The sequence below is a fragment of the Hyperolius riggenbachi genome, chromosome 9 (genome assembly GCF_040937935.1).
Source record: "Hyperolius riggenbachi isolate aHypRig1 chromosome 9, aHypRig1.pri, whole genome shotgun sequence".
Lineage (NCBI taxonomy): Eukaryota > Metazoa > Chordata > Amphibia > Anura > Hyperoliidae > Hyperolius > Hyperolius riggenbachi.
The window spans coordinates 127878194-127895417 of record NC_090654.1 but is presented as its reverse complement, the minus strand read 5'-3'; the positions used below and the strand labels follow the sequence as shown (position 1 = coordinate 127895417).

At 44.3% G+C, this 17224-nt stretch overlaps 1 protein-coding gene across 3 annotated transcripts in view; it reads right to left on the bottom strand.

Moving 5' to 3' along the window:
- Positions 1–16875, bottom strand: part of LOC137532681 (death-associated protein kinase 2-like) — a 180504-nt gene extending 163629 nt beyond the window's left edge. For 2 of the 3 annotated variants that reach the window (XM_068253485.1, XM_068253487.1), the window contains exon 1: positions 16112–16875. The gene's annotated coding sequence lies outside the window, so the exon portion shown is untranslated. The remainder of the gene's footprint in view (positions 1–16111) is intronic. The other variant, XM_068253491.1, reaches the window with a different exon arrangement.
- Positions 16876–17224: the final 349 nt, after the last annotated feature.

The following is a 17224-nucleotide window of genomic DNA, read 5'->3' as shown; positions in this document are numbered from 1 at the left end:
ACTGCTCATGAACAAGCAGCTCTGGCTTACTGGGCAAGTGCAGCCATGCTCGCATGGGTACTGTAAGGCCACACCTATGGCAGAGGAGGTGAAGCCTCAATAGGATCCTGGGGCATCCATCTCTTTAGGTAATTATCTCTTTTTGTACCCAAGCTTTGGCTCGGGTGCACTTTGAAAACACTAAAATAAGATATAAAGAAGTGGCTTACCTCAAGAGGATGACACTGAGGTATAATACAAAAAGGATTTTATTTAGATACTGTAGTAATGTTTCGTGGGCAGCATCCACTTCATCAGGCCAATATTTCATGAAGAGGGTATTGCCCACGAAACACGTCAGGATTGTTTAAATAGCACAACACTGCACTTGTGTAGAGTGACTTTCAAACAAAAAAATGCAGGAATTAATTAAAGCAAATTCAGAATATAATAGTTTATTGGACTTCAATAGCTATCAGCATCACAAGAAAATTAGGGTTTTCCATGTGTTTTGATAAAAAAAAACACAGCTTTCAATACATCAAATAAAAAGTTAAACTAGACAAGTAGATAAAAATACACAATACATCACCGTAATATAACTAGGCGCAGCCTGATGCGCGTTTTTTCGCAACCACCAAGGGTCACTTCTTCAGAAGCACAGAGTACAGATCACAAACTCTATGAGTGTATAGTACAAACCACGCTGGATTCACACTTAGATGCGTTGCGTTGAGTTGCAGTGAGTTGTGTTGCATGCCATTGAAAAAAAGCATGCTGTAACGTGACGTAACTCAACACAACTCATCTGAGTGTGAATCCAGCCTTATGAAAGATGAAGTGTCAGAGGAATATTGGAACACCTGATCTGCATGGTCATTCTAGGTGAGGAATTTAGGTATTATTATGGCCAAATAATCATCATTATATCCAGACAACTAGTATGTATTAGGCTCCATTTACACTTAGATGTGTTGTGTTAAGATGCGTCATGGTGCAGCATGCTTTTTCAATGGGATGCAATGCAACATGACGCAACTCAACAAACGCAGCTGAGGGTGAATCCAGCCTAAAAGAGTGGCCGAAAATGGCTGTTGCCACGTCTCTCTTGTGGAAGACACACTTTAAAGCGAGCCTGAAACGAACGGTAAAAAAAGTTAGATACTCAACTATGTAACGGGAAGGCATTAGTTCCCATAGAGCCTTCCCAGTCCTCTCTCTGTGCCCTATTTCCCCGGTGAAATGATTCAACCTGCAGGTGGAATACGTCTTCAGCTGTCATCAGGCAGGCTACGGAAGTACTTGTGTCCAAAGTACTTCCAAAGGCTATTGGATCATACTGCACACACGCCACACGCCAAAGCTTGCTAAGAAGTTCCGAAGGTGCAAATTTTGAAAGGGGGAAAGTGCTGGAACGAGATGACAGAGAGAGGACCGGGAAGGCTCTATGGGATCCAGAGCCTTTCCTCTAAATAGGTATCTATTTTTTTTCTATTTACAAGTCACTTTAGGTTTGTTTTAAAGTGGATCTAAGTGTAAAAATAAATTCCACACTTTCAGCACAGACCACAAAAGTTATAATAGAATATGAATACATGTTTAAAAGCTGTCATTTTGTGGCAGAAAATATAGGTTTTCTGCAGTGTTCTGCCCTTGCAAAGGCTTCTAAGGTTAGGAACACACTTGGAATCCCTGTAGTGCTTTAGGCTGCTTTCACAGTGGGACGTTACAGGCGCACGTCAGAGCAGCCTGTAACGCAGCCCAACGCACAGTAATGAAAAATCAATCGGCTGTTCACAGTGCCCACGTTGCAATACATTGTAACGCTGCACGTTAAGTGAAAGTACTGCATGCAGTACGTTATACACGGCTAAGCCGCGTTAGACTGTTTGCACATGCTCAGTAATATTGGAGGAGAAGGGGAGAGTCTGCTATTGCGGCCAGCCACATGGCTAATTAATATTCACTGCACTGTGTGATGTGCAGTGTTTACTTCCTGGAGCGGCCGCTTTGTGCGGCGATTGGCTGGCGGGACCACGTGGTCCGCATGCGTCAAAAAGTATGCATCACGGTATCACGGACGCATCAAGAGCCACATAACGCGGCTCAATCTGACGTCCAACTTCAACACCACTATGCGTTGCGTTAGGAGCACGTTATGCGACCTTAACGTCGCAGCTAACGCAAAGTCTTAGTGGGAAAGAGGCCTTAAATTCCTAGGGTGATTGCCCTAGGAATTTAAGGTGTACAGCGCTTCGGATGACTGATTCACTTTTATTTAATATAAAACTTTTTTATACTTACCAGGCGTCCGACTTCCGTCTGTGGCTCTGCCCCCTAAAAGAGATCACAGGTTCTTCTCTTTGACAAATCAGAGAAGCGCATGTGACCTCTTCTTTTAGGGGGCGGAGCTAAGGACAGAAGAAGGAAATACAGAGACCCGGTAAGTATAATAAAGGTTTCTTTGAATCGTACACGCTCAGCCCCCAAAGTGTTGAAAAATCACTTAGATAAGCGCTTTTTGCAGTGCTTATACTGTATACTTTACATTGAGCACAAAAACGCTCAAAATGCTACATGTCCTACGATTGCGATTACCCCTATTCGCAATTGCACTAATTGGTTCCCTTCTACTCACTTACATTGGTGATTGTCGGCGTTCCCAAAATGCTGACAACATTGCTCTAATGGATTCCAGGCCTAAGAGCCCAGGTGTGTTGTGTGCCACTGAGCCAGTCAATTAAAGTTAACGTGTGACTTCTTTAAGGGAAAAAAAACAGATACTTACCTTTGGAGGGAGAAGCCTCTGGATCCTAAAGTGGCTTCCCCGTATTTGTACATCAGCCCATTCTAGTGCTAAAGAGTGGCCACCCTGTTCATGCACACTAGCACCATCTCATTCAGACTCCAGCGGAAATAGCTGAGCCCGATTGGGTCCATGCTACTGCGCAGGCGACTCATACCAGTGCATTAGTGCGGACTTGATCCAGCGAGGCTTTTTGTAAAGAAAGCCAAGTGGGACAGTGCTACACGAACTGTGGACAAGCTCTTTTTCAGGGGTCCCAGCGCTGAAAGGGGCCTGCAGAGGAGGACAAGGGAAGCCTCTTTAGGATTTAGGGGCTTCCCCCTCCTGAGGTAAATACCCCCTAGGGGCACTTTTTTGGCTTCAGGGTCACTTTAAAGGAGAGGAGGGGTAAAGAGAAAAGTCGTGTACTGCCAACTCCAGTATTCAGTGACAGATGCACCATTGCGTATACCCGAGCTGCCACAGTGCTTCCCTCCTGCTTTAGGGTCCATTTATATGGGCGGCTTCCCCTCTCGTTTTGTCTGACGGCTTCTCATTCGGGGGCTTTTCTGCAGCAATCGTTGGCGTCCATCGCAATCGGCGGTTTTTGCCTCACAAGGGGACATGAAGACGCGGTGGTGAATCGACCCTAGAAGCCGCATAAGGAGTCCAGGGTAGCCTGAAACGACAGGGAAAATCGGGATCGGAATACCACGTTTGCGCAATCGACGGTAACCGTGCGATGTTAACCGTTCCCATTAACTTGAATGGGAACGTTTAACCAACGAGTCCTGGACGCTTGCCGATAAACGCCGCCAAGCGTCTGTGTGAACCGGCCCTTATTCAGAAATCACCTGTTGCTGCATTGGGCTGAAAAGGGGAAACAGTTATAGTAAGTGTTATTCTGGGTCTTTTGGAATTTACACTTTAGGTCCACTTTAAAAAGTTTTTAGCAGTCTGAAAGAATTGTTTGCAGTTACTGGCAGGGCTGTGGAGTCGGAGTTGGAGCAATTTTGGGCACCCGTAGTCGGAGTTGGAATCGTGGTTTCAGAAACTGAGGAGTCGGAGTCGGGAGTCGCATGATTTTTGTACAAAATCCACAGCCCTGTTAAGTATTAGACTAAAGAGTCGGAGTCGAGGAGTCGGAGTCTGAGCAATTTTGGGTACCCGGAGTCAGAGTTGGAGTCGGAGTCGTGGTTTCAGAAACTGAGGAGTCGGAGTCGGAGTCGGAAGATTTTTGTACCGACTCCACAGCCCTGGTTACTGGGTAGCTAAGAGGTAGCTATTGATCCATTTCATGATGTCCTCCTTTATTTGGCACACTATAATTTCCTGTAAACAGAATTATCCACAATTTAACATAGTGTTTGCAAGGCACTGAATATTGTGGAAGCTGATCTGTATAATGGCCCATTGCATGTTGCTTGTGGATTTTGGCTTTTAACCATATCAAAACTATTCATTTGAGTTCAGTTGGGTTAAAACTGTGAAAAGTTACAAACTCTACCCAGTGTAATTAGTATTACCTAGCTGTCTGTACTGCTACCTGCCCATGTCATGCTGCCTTCTGCCCCTATTCTAGCTCCCACTCTCCATTATCAATCTGAAGTTTTATATTGGCAGTGGAGAGCAGGACTGGAGGATGGCAACAGAAGAAAAAGTGAGTGGGATTGGGAAAAGAAAGAGAACATGCAGAAGTTGCAGTGGTGTAACGAGGAGAGGTAACTATTATACTAACTTACCAGCCTGCTCTGCACACAGTGCTCAGCACTGGAATAGTGGGGTTACCACTGGCAGCCTGGTGGGACTGGGGAGGGGTAGGGATGAGGATTAAAATGACCTCAGCCGTGCAATCAGCATTTATTAGGCTACAGGAGGCACCAAGGGCTGCAGACCTGAGTAAGGGAGGCTCAGCTGTGCGCTCTGCATTGACCTAGGTATAAAGCAGTGTGTGGAGGTGGTGTAGCTACAGAGTCATGAGCCCCCAGGGAAATGTTTATTTATGCCACCCTCCTCCAACTCCTACTTCCCTTCCCCCAGGACTGTATATACTGTATATATATCTGCATGATACAGACTACCAAAACCAGCTTCACAAGGACTGACACAATGGGCTCTATTCACAATAACATGTGCGGTAACTCTTTTTTGGTTGCAAAATTATTTGTAGGACGGTGGTAAAAACAGGGCTGTGGAGTCGGTCCAAAAATCCACCGACTCCTCAGTTTAGGATTCCACCGACTCCGACTCCTCGACTCCGACTCCTCTAATTTGCATATTACAATTTTGTTGATTAAAAGTATGTAACATGAAATTCGTCTCTTAACTGCCAACGCTTAGGAATTTTACAAGACAACTGAAGTGAGAAGGATATGTAGACTACTTTATTTATTCCCTTTAGACTAAAACTAGTCCTTGGTAAGAGTACTTGTAAAATGTACAAACCGGAACAAAGAACATCTATCAGGCCCTAGGCAATGTAAGTGTGGGTACATGTAAGAATGATGTGCAGGTACTCTGCAGGGGAATGAGGAGATTCTTCCTCTATTACACATTCTTCATGCACAATCTGAACAAGGTTTATGAGTGACAGACAACACCTCTGTGTTCAATGTGCACAGCATTCTTAGTGGATTCCCTGCAGCTCTGTGGGGAGTGCATATGTAGAGTATAGTACTACTGTGTAACAAAGTAAACCTGAGACAGATGAAATTAAAGTTTTATACATACCTGGGGCTTCCTCCAGCCGCCTTCAGGATAATCAGTCCCTCGTTGTCCTCCTCCACCACCTGGATCTTCTGCTATGAGTCCAGGTACTTGAGCCTGTCGGGCGTAGTGTGCATGCACACACTCCGCCGCCAGGAGCATACTACACCTGTGCAGCACTATTGCGCAGGTGCAGAATGTTCCTGGCTGTGGGAGCGGCATGCGGCCGGACAGCGCTGACTGGCTGAATTACCGGGACTCATATCAGAAGATCCGGGTGGTGGAGGACAGCGAGGGACTGATTAGCCTGAAGGGGGCTGGAGGAAGCCCCAGGTATGTATAAAACTTTACTTTTCATCCGTCTCAGGTACCCTTTAATTTGTAGTCACCAAACCAAATTTTAACAACATATCAAATTATTTGATTTCATCAGCAAAGGGAGTGCATACATTTGCATAAATCAGCATCAGTGCAGAATTATTTCCAACTCATTGACCATCTCTATTAGTGACACAGCTACACATCAGGCTTTATTCTTACAGCATAGATGTTATTTAGTATATATAAGAGATACCTGTGTACACATCATATATACAGTCACAATCAGATATGTATATCTGACTGTAAAAATACGGGGACTGCTTTATTGAAGCAGCACAAGTAACTCATTTTGATTGGTTTATTTCATTTTTGTGGACTAAGCACAGCTATTACTGTATATATACTGTATATATACATTATTTTTAATGACTATTATCTGAGAAATAGAACATTTTATCATATTTTCTATTTTAATTACAGTTACAAATTCATTAGGAGTCGGTGCATTTTTTCCCGACTCCGACTCCAGGCACCCAAAATTGCCCGACTCCACGACTCCGACTCCACAGCCCTGGGTAAAAAATCAGTAATTAACACCAACTAGCCACACACTGATTCAATTGAGAATCTTAAAGAGGAACTGTAACGACAAAACGTCCCCTGGGGGGGTACTCACCTCGGGTGGGGGAAGCCTCTGGATCCTAATGAGGCTTCCCACGCCGTCCTCCATCCGTCAGGGGTCTCGCTGCAGCTCTCCGTGCAGCGGTGACGTAATATTTACCTTCCTGGCTCCTGCGCAGGCGCTCTGACGGCTGTCGGCTCCGAAGTAGGCGGAAATACCCGATCGCCGTCGGGTCTGCTCTACTGCGCAGGCGCAAGTTTCCGGCTCCTGCGCAGTAGAGCAGACCCGACGGAGATCGGGTATTTCCGTCTATTTCCGTGCCGAAAGCCGCCACAGCGACCCCGCTGGAGCCAGCAAAGGTAAATATTGAAGCTACAGTCGGCACTGTGGCAGGCTGTTCGGAGGGCTGCAGCGAGACCCCCGTGGGACAGAGGACGGCGTGGGAAGCCTCATTAGGATCCGGAGGCTTCCCTCACCCGAGGTGAGTACCCCCCAGGGGAGGTTTTTGTTGTTACAGAGTCTCTTTAAATAGGATAATTACCGCACTTTTATCTCACTTTTACCGCATGAGGGAATTTAGGGAGATATTGGGGTGATATTTATCACTACCTAAATTACCTCATGCAGTAACTCATTGTGAATAGAGCCCTGTGTGAGAGAGGGAGGGGGCGACATCAAGGCAAGTTGCTGAGTTAAAGAAAAGCAGCAGAACTGCACCACAAATGTCCACAACTGGGCAAGACAATACTAAGTACAAAAACTCCAAGAAAATACACACATGATGCTCACTAGAAAATCAGAACCTTACAAATCTATCACCTGCCACTCCATAAGTTATGCTACATACCAGCAACTCTATTTGGTAAGGTGTCACTATAGATATGTGCCAGCTTCCGCTAGCATTTATTCTGATAAGGGGCCCTTCAAAATAACAAGATTAAAAGAAAAACTTCCCTTTCATTAGAATGATGTCATACATATCAGTTTTTGTTTTATTTAATGCCATTAAAAATTATCTTTACATTTTTAAGTTTCAACCAGTCATGAATCTCCCAAACTGACAGTGTGCTCAGGTCAGGCTTCAGAGAAACCATAGCTACAGTGCGTTATTTGAATTACACACTGCCCAGAAGATCACATCTTTTTTAGTAAGTTGTGACCATGCTTCTGACTGCTTATGGAGTGAATCACAGGCCTGAGTGGTAAATTGTCTGCCTATTATTCCCTCACTAAAGTTACTTCCACTGGCCAGCTGTCACTATCTCTACATTAGTGGAAAAAATATGTGGGCATCAGTTTAATGACAACTGACCAATGGAAGGGGTGGGTACAATTAACGAATCAGGTCTGAATCTTATTGCAGAAGCAGTTGGGCAGAGGTTCACTTTGATCTCAGACTTTTTTTGGTGTGAGTATAATTGTGATCTGTTCCTATCCGATAGTGATCCGTTCCTACCCAACAGCAAATGTCCTGCATACTGAATTGCTTACATGTTGCTCCTTTTGTTCCTAGCATCCAGAAAAAAAACGCAAAAAACTATTGTAGAAAAATCATGTAAAAATTGCATTGTAAAAAAAAACCCAAAAAACTAAAGAGTCGCGTAGTGTATGTGATTGCATTTTGCACTATAAAACAGCCCTAAGATAGTTAATGGGGTAGTAGCCCAGACAATGAAAGCTGCTCCCCTACCTTTCCATAGTGCCTGTCACTAGAAGAGGCAGAAAGTGCAGCCATCTTGGAGGAAGAATTAGAGACTTCTTTATTCTTTAATCCTAAATAAGAAGAGAGCTTAGATTGCTGATGTAGAGCACTAAGGAGTACTGGCAGCCTCAACAAAGAGATGAATATGAGGTCTTTTCCCTACAGGTTTTCACCGTTGTAAGGCATTCTGCTTTAAGGTTACTAAAGGATACCTGTAAAGAGAGGGATACAGAGTATTGAGGCTGCCATATTTATTTCATTCTAAACAATACCAGTTGCTTGGCATCCTGCTGACCTTTCATGCATCAGAAGTGTTTGAATCACCCACTTGAAACAAGCATGCAGCAAATGCAGTCAGGCCTCTGATCTGTATGCTTGTTCAGGGTCTATGGCTAAAAGTATTAGAGGCAGAGGATCAGCAGGACAGCCAGACAATTTACACTGGTTTTAATGAAAATAAATATGGCAGGCTCCATATCTCTCCCACATCAGCAGAAGAAGTGGGGAAAGTGAAAGTTAGGTGCAGAGGGTGAGGTTAGAGTTAGGCCAGGTCAGGTGGGAAGGTTTAGGGCCAGGAAGGGTCTGCACACCTTTAACAATTTTAACCCAACCACAATCTCAAGATCCATCCACACCCAAATCACTATGACCTGCAGGGATCGGGACTCAATCTCTCAATGGACAGTTTGAGGCCAAGTTCTGTACAGACATTCATTTTGTTTCTATGGAATGGGTTGGATGCATTATGCGCAGTGCATGAGGGCGTGGCTATGAGCAACTGGGGTGAGTAGGGGAACATAAGGCTCTGCCTTCGTTCATCCGAGACAACCTTACACTCCAGATCTCTCTATAACATATCAGGGCCGTCGTACAGCAGCAGGAGCACAGAGGGGCAGCAGGCCGAAACAGCATGCTATCAACATTTCCAAAACTTTGTCCTGGATCAAACAGAACAAAGACAGCAGCTGTAGCGGTAAGATCAATATTAGATGAGATTTTTGCTGACATCTCTGATTTACAAAAGAAAAGAGCAAAAGCACCCTCAACAGGATGATTGCCATGGATATAGATCAACACATACAAAAAAAGGAAAAGAAGGTATCCACATAGGCAAGAGTAATTAGTCCAGGCTCATAAGTCCAAAAAATGTTAGCAACTTTATTGAGGGAACATATCCCATGATGAAAACAATTAAAATCTTAAAACGGTGACACAGTATAAATCTAGAAATATAAAGTATAAATACACACCAAGATCACTGCTAATCCAGTAAGGGCAAGGGGAAACAGGAATTCATTACAAGGATTACATGAGGCGGGCAGCGGCAGAATCAGGGGTCTTTATCATTGGGTAAGGTAACGGTAATTATTTTTTACTTTGGTACTGGCTCCCAATCTTGTGCTTATCAGTACTTTGCCATCATGATATATTTGTAGCTTGGAGGTTGTGTACTGGGATATTGGCTTAGTTCTGTCATGAAGCACTTGGTAACTGATTCCTTTGTTTCTCCTTGCCTATACTGGGTTAGCAGTGATCTTAGTGTGCATTTATACTTTATATTTGTAGATATGCCTGATCCATACTGTGCAGGGCTGTGGAGTCAGTACAACAATCTTCTGACTCCAACTCCGACTCCTCCGTTTATGAAACCTCTGACTCCAACTCCAGGTACCCAAAATGCCTCCGACTCCTAAGTCTAATACTTACCAGAGCTGTGGATTTTGTCCAAAAATCATCCGACTCCAACTCCCGACTCTGACTCCTCAGTTTATGATTCCAATTCCGACTCCAGGTACCCAAAATTGCTCCGACTCCGACTCCACAGCCCTGATACTGTATCCGTTTATTTTTAATATATTTTAATTGTTTTTACCATGGGATATGTTCCTTCAAAAACACTTGATACATTTTTTGGACTTTGAGCCTGGACTAATTACTATTGCCTATATAGATACTTTCTTTTCCTTTTTTGTATATGAAATCTTCTGATTTCTGATGATGTAAAGTGGTAGACCAGTTAAACGATCAGCATCTAGGAGACACTGATCGTTTACCTCATCTACCACAAATTATATAGAGTATATAGTCCCAACCACATACTAAGCCCAAACTGACGGTAATACAATGCACTTATCAGTTTGCGTTTGTATGTGGAAGGAATCGAGCATCTATTTACAGCAGCACAGACAATGCACAGACACAAAAGGCTGATCAGTATCAGTTATCAATTATTTAAAAGAAAATAAATGTGTAAATGTTAACCTCAGCACAGTGTACCTGAAAGTGAAAACAGAATTTAAAACAGTATTTAAAAGTATTGTGAAGTCTATGGTAGTCTAGAGCAGGGGTCACCAACCTTTTTCGGCTCGGGGACCACTATCCAGACCAAACCTTTCCCTGGGGCCCGGGCGCGTGGGGGGGGGGGGGGGCTTGTGTCATTTTTCGGCGGGGGGCACGGTAGGTAATCCGGGTGCGGGTATCTAGGAAGTATAGCTGCCCCAGTATAGCCAGTTTAGATGCCTCAGTATAGCTAGTATAGATGCCCCAGTATAGCTATAGTTAGTATAGCTGCCCCAGTATAGCCAGTATAGATGCCTCAGTATAGTTAGTATATCTGCCCCAGTATAGCTGCATGCGGCCGCCGATGTGTTACCTTAGCTGGCGGCCGCTTCCTGTTCATATATCTTGGTCAGCTCAGCCCATCTCCTTCAATCCCATCTTCTCTAACAGCAGCGCATCTCCCGACTGCTGTGAAGAGCCAGGAAGCTGGCCAGTGGTTCCCATGGTAACGGCAATACGCATCGCCGCTACAGAAAACCACTCTCCTGCTTCTGCCTCTTCACAGCAGCCGGAAGACGCGCTGCTGTGAGAGAAGACGGGATTGAAGGAGAGGGGCTGAGGTGACCAAGATATATAAACAGGAAGCGGCTGCCAGCTAATGTAACACAGTGGCGGCCGCGGGGGGAGGGGGCGAGAGGACAGACCCGCGGCCTAGCTGCAAATGGCTCACGGACCGGCAGTGGGCCGCAGACCAGGGGTTGGGGGCCCCTGGTCTAGAGGCTTTACCCAACCTCTTACACCTCACGATATCAGCGCTGAGTCCCTCTAAACTAATTCAACTAGAGCTAGTCAAATATGTTTCTAGTTGCGATGCTGCAATGTTTGAATATGCCCAGTAAGTGGTACTTTAGGGCAGTTTTAAAGTGTAACTGTCGGGCAAAAAAATCAAAAATCAATTATTTATTTTTATCTGGTAAACAAGTAATAAGGATGCTAACCAGGCAATCCAAAAGTTAAAATCCATATTACTTTTCTTGTTGATAAATGATCATTCCCCAGTTTACCTGACTCTTATTTGGTACACACACAATTTGGTACACAAAAAGGAAGTTGCAGGGCATGCTGGGTGGTCCTTTTTTGCTTCTCTACTTCCCCTCAGACTTAACTAATGCAACCTGATTGGCTGAAGCCACTTTCCCACCTGTTTTCCCCTCCCACACCTCTGTTCCTCTCTGATTGTCCAATACAGTATTTCAATATTTCTCATAGTGAAGGGTGGGCAAATCAAGCAGAGGAGAGTAAGGGAGGAAATGCCACCAGGATTGGCTTCAAAACAGCCACATTTAAAATGGGAAATGCTTAGAAGGATTTTTTTCTTTTTTTTACTGTAGAAAAATCACTAAAATCAAAACGTGGACAGTGCAATACATATGTTATGTAAGTAGAGCAAATATTTCTCTACTTATATATGTTTTTTTTCTAAGATAGTAAGGCTGACAGATTCTCTTTAAGCACCTTTACTTTAGTATGTAGTTACTGTCACTCCTGACTACCGCCTTGGTGTTCTGTTGTACTGGTCCAAGCCCTATCCCATAGAGCCATATCAATTCCCGCCATGCACTGATGAGGACCAACAGGCTGTTTGCATGTTGGGTTGATGTGGCTCTGTAAAATGTATTAGCTATAGACTTGCTATACACCAGCGGTTCTGGATGTAAGCCTGGACTCAGGGGCATAAAGAGATAATTTGCATATTCAGTAGAGATGCACTGTGGGAAATCACAGTTGCTCACTTAAAGCTGAATTATCACAAATACGTTCTGTATTAAGAAGGCAAATTACACTGAGCATTGGTTTTTAATAGGGGGTCTTTTTGGTCTTTTTTAGTTACCTATACTTTCCTAGTTGTTCTGGGTCACCCTGAGCTGACTGGGTAATCTGGTGTCCAGACTACTGTGATACATTGGCTTTATGGAATAGTACAATACTATATATTAAGAGTGGGTAAAGGCTTATACTCCCCACTTCTCTTGCCTGTAGTTAGTGTGACTATTTCTAACATGTAATACTCTGATTCCAACTAAGCTGCAGCACAGTGACCAAGATCATATGGCGATTTAACAGGGCGGGCTCTGCCCAGAACAGGCCTTGCCATGGTTGACCTAAGAAGTTGAGTGCACATGCTCACAATCATATCCAGAGGTTGTCCTTTGCAAATAGACATATAAGTGCAAGCAGCATTTCTGCAGAGGTTGAAGGGCCTGACAATTATCAAACCATACACTGCATCAAATGGTCTGCATTGACAGGCCAAGCATGTCTCCAGACCTAAACCCTATTGAGCATCTGTGGGGCATCCTCAAACTGAAGGTATAGAAGCACGAGATCTCTTACATCCACCAGCTTCATGATGTTGACATGGAGGAGTGGAAAAGTATTCCAGAGGCAATCTGTGAAGCTCTAGTGAACCATGTCTAAGAGAGGTAAGGCAGTGCTGAAAAATAATGCTGGGCACACAAAATATGGACACTGGGAATAATTTTGAAATTCTTAACTTAGAGGTGTACTCACTTTTGTTGCCTGTGGTTTAGCTGTACACTGACTATTTATATCAAAGTGTCATATCCTCATTGCTGTCCCATGAAAAAATATATAATAAAATATTTACCAAAGTAAGGCCCACTCGGACCATGTCATTGCTTAGCTGAGACATAACATGTAACTTTGTTATTATGACACTGTCCTGCTGATCATTGGCATCCATCTGAAAATGGCGCCTGCGAATAATGGCGCACGGTGTTGCCGCTAATCCGTTTGCCGCTTATCGCTATTTAACGTTAAAGCCTTATTGTTATTTAACGTTAAAGCCTTATTGTTATTTGCCGTTAACACACAGAACCCTCTCTGTACCTATCCCTAACCCCTAAACCCCCCTGGTGGTGCCTAACCGTAAGACCCCCCTGGTGTTGCCTAACCCTAAGACCCCCCTAGTGGTGCCTAACCCTAACCACCCCCCCTGGTGGTGCCTAACCCTAAGACCCCCCTGGTGGTGCCTAACCCTAAGACCCCCCTGGTGGTGCCTAGCCCTAAGACCCCCTGGTTGGTGCCTAACCCTTAGACCCCCGTGGTGGTGCCTAACCCTAAGACCCCCCTAGTGGTGCCTAACCCTAAGACCCCCCTGGTGGTGCCTAACCCTAAGACCCCCATGGTGGTGCCTAATCCTAACCACCCCCCTGGTGGTGCCTAACCCTAACCACCCCCCTGGTGGTGCCTAACCCTAACCACCCCCCTGGTGGTGCCTAACCCTAACCTTGACAGTGTTACATTAAATCCATTCATTGTTTTGCAGTTAAATAACTTCTGCAGTTCGGCTTATGTAGGGCGCTATTGATAAATAACGTTAGTGTGTGCCACTATTGATAAATAACGTTAGTGTGTGCCACTATTGATAAATAACGTTAGTGTGTGCCACTATTGATAAATAACGTTACTGTGTGCCGTTTTTCTTCTTTTTTTCCCTGTGCGCCATTATTATGCAGTACTAACGATAAATAGCGATAAGCGTATCTTTTTAATGCGGCGCCATTTCTATGCATAGGCACTGTGCGCCATTATTCACTGATCCCGATCATTGAGACACATGTCCAAATATTTGAAAGAGACAATATTTACCAAAAATGTGAGAGGTTTACTCACCTTAGTGAGTTACTGTATAGAGTACTTGAGGGGGCCCAATGTAAAACCTGCACTGGGGCCCATAGTTGCTTAGCTATACCAAGGCATGGGCTGCCAAAATTGTAAAAGTTGTTCTTACCATATAAAGTGCAATTTCAAATGTGAGGAAAATGTAACAAAATACATGTAACAAAATAAAAGCATTCACAAACTCTGCACTACTGTCAGTCAATAGGAGAGGAGGGAAACTTGCTTCCGTCTTGTGTTCCTCTACTGCAGGGGTGTCAAACTCAAATACAAAGTGGGCTGTAAGTTAAACACTGGGGCCAAGTCACGTGTCAACCTCATTGCCACTTCCCTCACTTATAAAATTCCCTGGAGTCTAATGGTCCCCCTCCCTCCCCTATACAGTTCCCTGGCATCTAGTGGCCATCCTCCCTCCCCTATAAGTTCCCTGGTGTCTAGTGGCCCTCCTCCCTCCCCTATACAGTTTCCCGGTGTCTAATGGACCTCCTCCCTACCTTATACAGGTTTCCTGGTGTCTATCGGTCTTACCTCCCCTTTGCAGTTCCCTGGTGTTTATTGGTTTCCCCTCCCTCCCCTACACAGTTCCCTGGTGTCTAGTGCTTTCCCCCCTACCTCCACATGTGGCTTCCCTGGTGATCTAGGGCTTTACCTCCAATATAGCTTCCCTGGTGGTCTAGAGGGGGCCAAACATATTGCAAAGTGGAGAAACCACTTGGGGGGCAAATTTGATGGCTTTGAGGGCCAGATTTTACCCACAGGCCAGAGTTTGACATGTATGCTCTACTGGCACTCTTTTTAAAAAAAATTCTAACAGTACTGGCCACCCCCATAGGCACCGCGTTAGCCCAATATGCCCTTTCCCCAGTATTTTCAGCTGGCCTGTTTCCTGATGAACTTACGTCTATATTGGTGGGTCAGATGTTTTTGATGATTTTTATTTCCATTACAAACTCTAAACTGAAGATGACCATCTAAAACCCATCACCACTGTCTCTCCAATGCATTTCAAGTTTTCAAGTTGACCGACGTTAGGCAGGTTTAGCCATTTTTATCAAATCTGCACAAAATAGTTTGCTTCCCTAGAAATTGGTAACTTTGTTAATTACTGATTTTGATCATAAAAATACTAATCAGAAAAGTTCTATTGATGGCATTTCAGTGTTTTGGAACTGTGCATCAAGCAGTGATAAAACACATGCAATAGCATGGTAAGCCCCAATCCAGATCGCACATCTGACTGAAACTGGGTGCTTTGTGTGGCATCAGGCCATTGTAATCTCTGAAGCATTGAATAGTGTATGGTCAAAGTCTAATGCTGATCCTAATCAATGCCACAATGACAATTATACCACTAAAACAACTCACCTACTATTACAACACTCACTATTACAACACACAAACACACCTCCTCACTATCCCAATATCACCTGTAATATTGTTAGGTTTGTGCCCACACACAAAAACTTTCACTGAGAAACTTCACCTGGAGTGCTACTGACCCACTCTGGACCTCTCGCTGCGTCCTGCAGGTCACAGTTATTTGTATAGTGACCCCTAACATTGTCAGTCACTATGGTTTGTATATGTGACTGCCCTAAGTCACTATCTGCACAGAGTTTGTATGTTCACCCCGTGTCTGCATGGGTTTCCTCCCACATCCCAAAAACATACAGATAAATGAATTTCTCCCAAAACATTGGCCCTGGACTATACTACATGATACATACATGTACGAATGACTACGGTAGAGATTAGATTGTGAGCCCCTCTGAGGGACAGTCAAGTGACAAGACAATATACGCTGTACATCGCTGCGGAAGATGTCAGTGCTATATAAATATTAAATAATAATAAAGGCAAACATACAACACTAATTGGTTATTGCAAAAAAATGTGTTTTACAAACAATTATCTGATCCCAACTCAAGATACATACATTGTGTTGTGCACACCTCCTGGAGTTTGATCACTGTCAAAAATACTAGGCAAAGAAGTAAAAACAAAACGAGCTTACCAAAAGTAATGTCCATATACTGAGAAAAGGTTTATCCATAGACTCCCTCCTAAATTCCACAGTCCAGAGGGTGCCTCTTATCTCCAGCCCTCACCTCCTCTGTCCAGATGCATTGTGCAATGCACAGGTCTCCTCCTCTCTCTATTCACTTTCTGTTGGTTGAAGTTTTCATCTTCCAGCCTCCAAATTAGGAGAGAGGGAGGGGAAAACCTTCTGCTTTTCGCCTGGCTTGCTGTGTTGTGATGTGTTATTTTCTTTTTTGTGGTTATTCAAAGCTAGAGCGATCTCTCTTCCTGACAGCACTAAAGGGAACTCCCTAGGGGTGCACTAGAGGTTGGGCCTGTCATTGCAGGTAGGAGGCATGGCAGCAAGGTGTTAATTCAGGGACGAAACAGTGCAGGTCTCGCTTATTTACACAGGAACAGTCCTCCTTCAGTGTCGCTGTAATTCACAGAACGAGGGCAGTCCTAATTCAGCAATGAAGATATAGCTAGTGAATCAGGAGCAGTTCTTCTGTACTGCAGTATAGATATAGATTATGGATCAGACCTCCTTCAGCAGAGCAGGGATCTACCTCACAGAACAGTAGAGCGAAGCAACCTTACATAACGATAGTAGCTCCCTCCAGCAGTGCAGATGTACCTCACAGAGCAGAGCAGTCTTCCTCTAGCAGTGCAGAGCTTACCTCACTTCACACCGTGATGTTACAGCGCATCATGTATGATCCTTTGGTGTGAAGTTTGTCTAGTGATCGGATAGACGGTGCTGCAGAAAGCCAGGAAGCCGCAGCTGCTTCTAGCAAGGCAGATCATGTACAGTCCAGCCGGGGGAACTGCGGGCTGATGTGAAGCAACCAGGAAGAGGCTCTTAAAGAAGCAATTTTGTAATATTCTCCTGTGCTGTTTACAGCAAAAAAAATTTCACAGCACAGAGTTCCCCAATCCTGTCCTCATGGTCCACCAACAGTGCATGTGAAAACCACAAACATGCACAGGTGAGGTAATTAGTGTCTCAGCAGAGCTGATTATCTATCTGTGTGGATTTCCACAAAACATGCACTGTTGGTGGGCCTTGAGGACAGGGATGGGGAACACTGTAAATAATACACAGGCA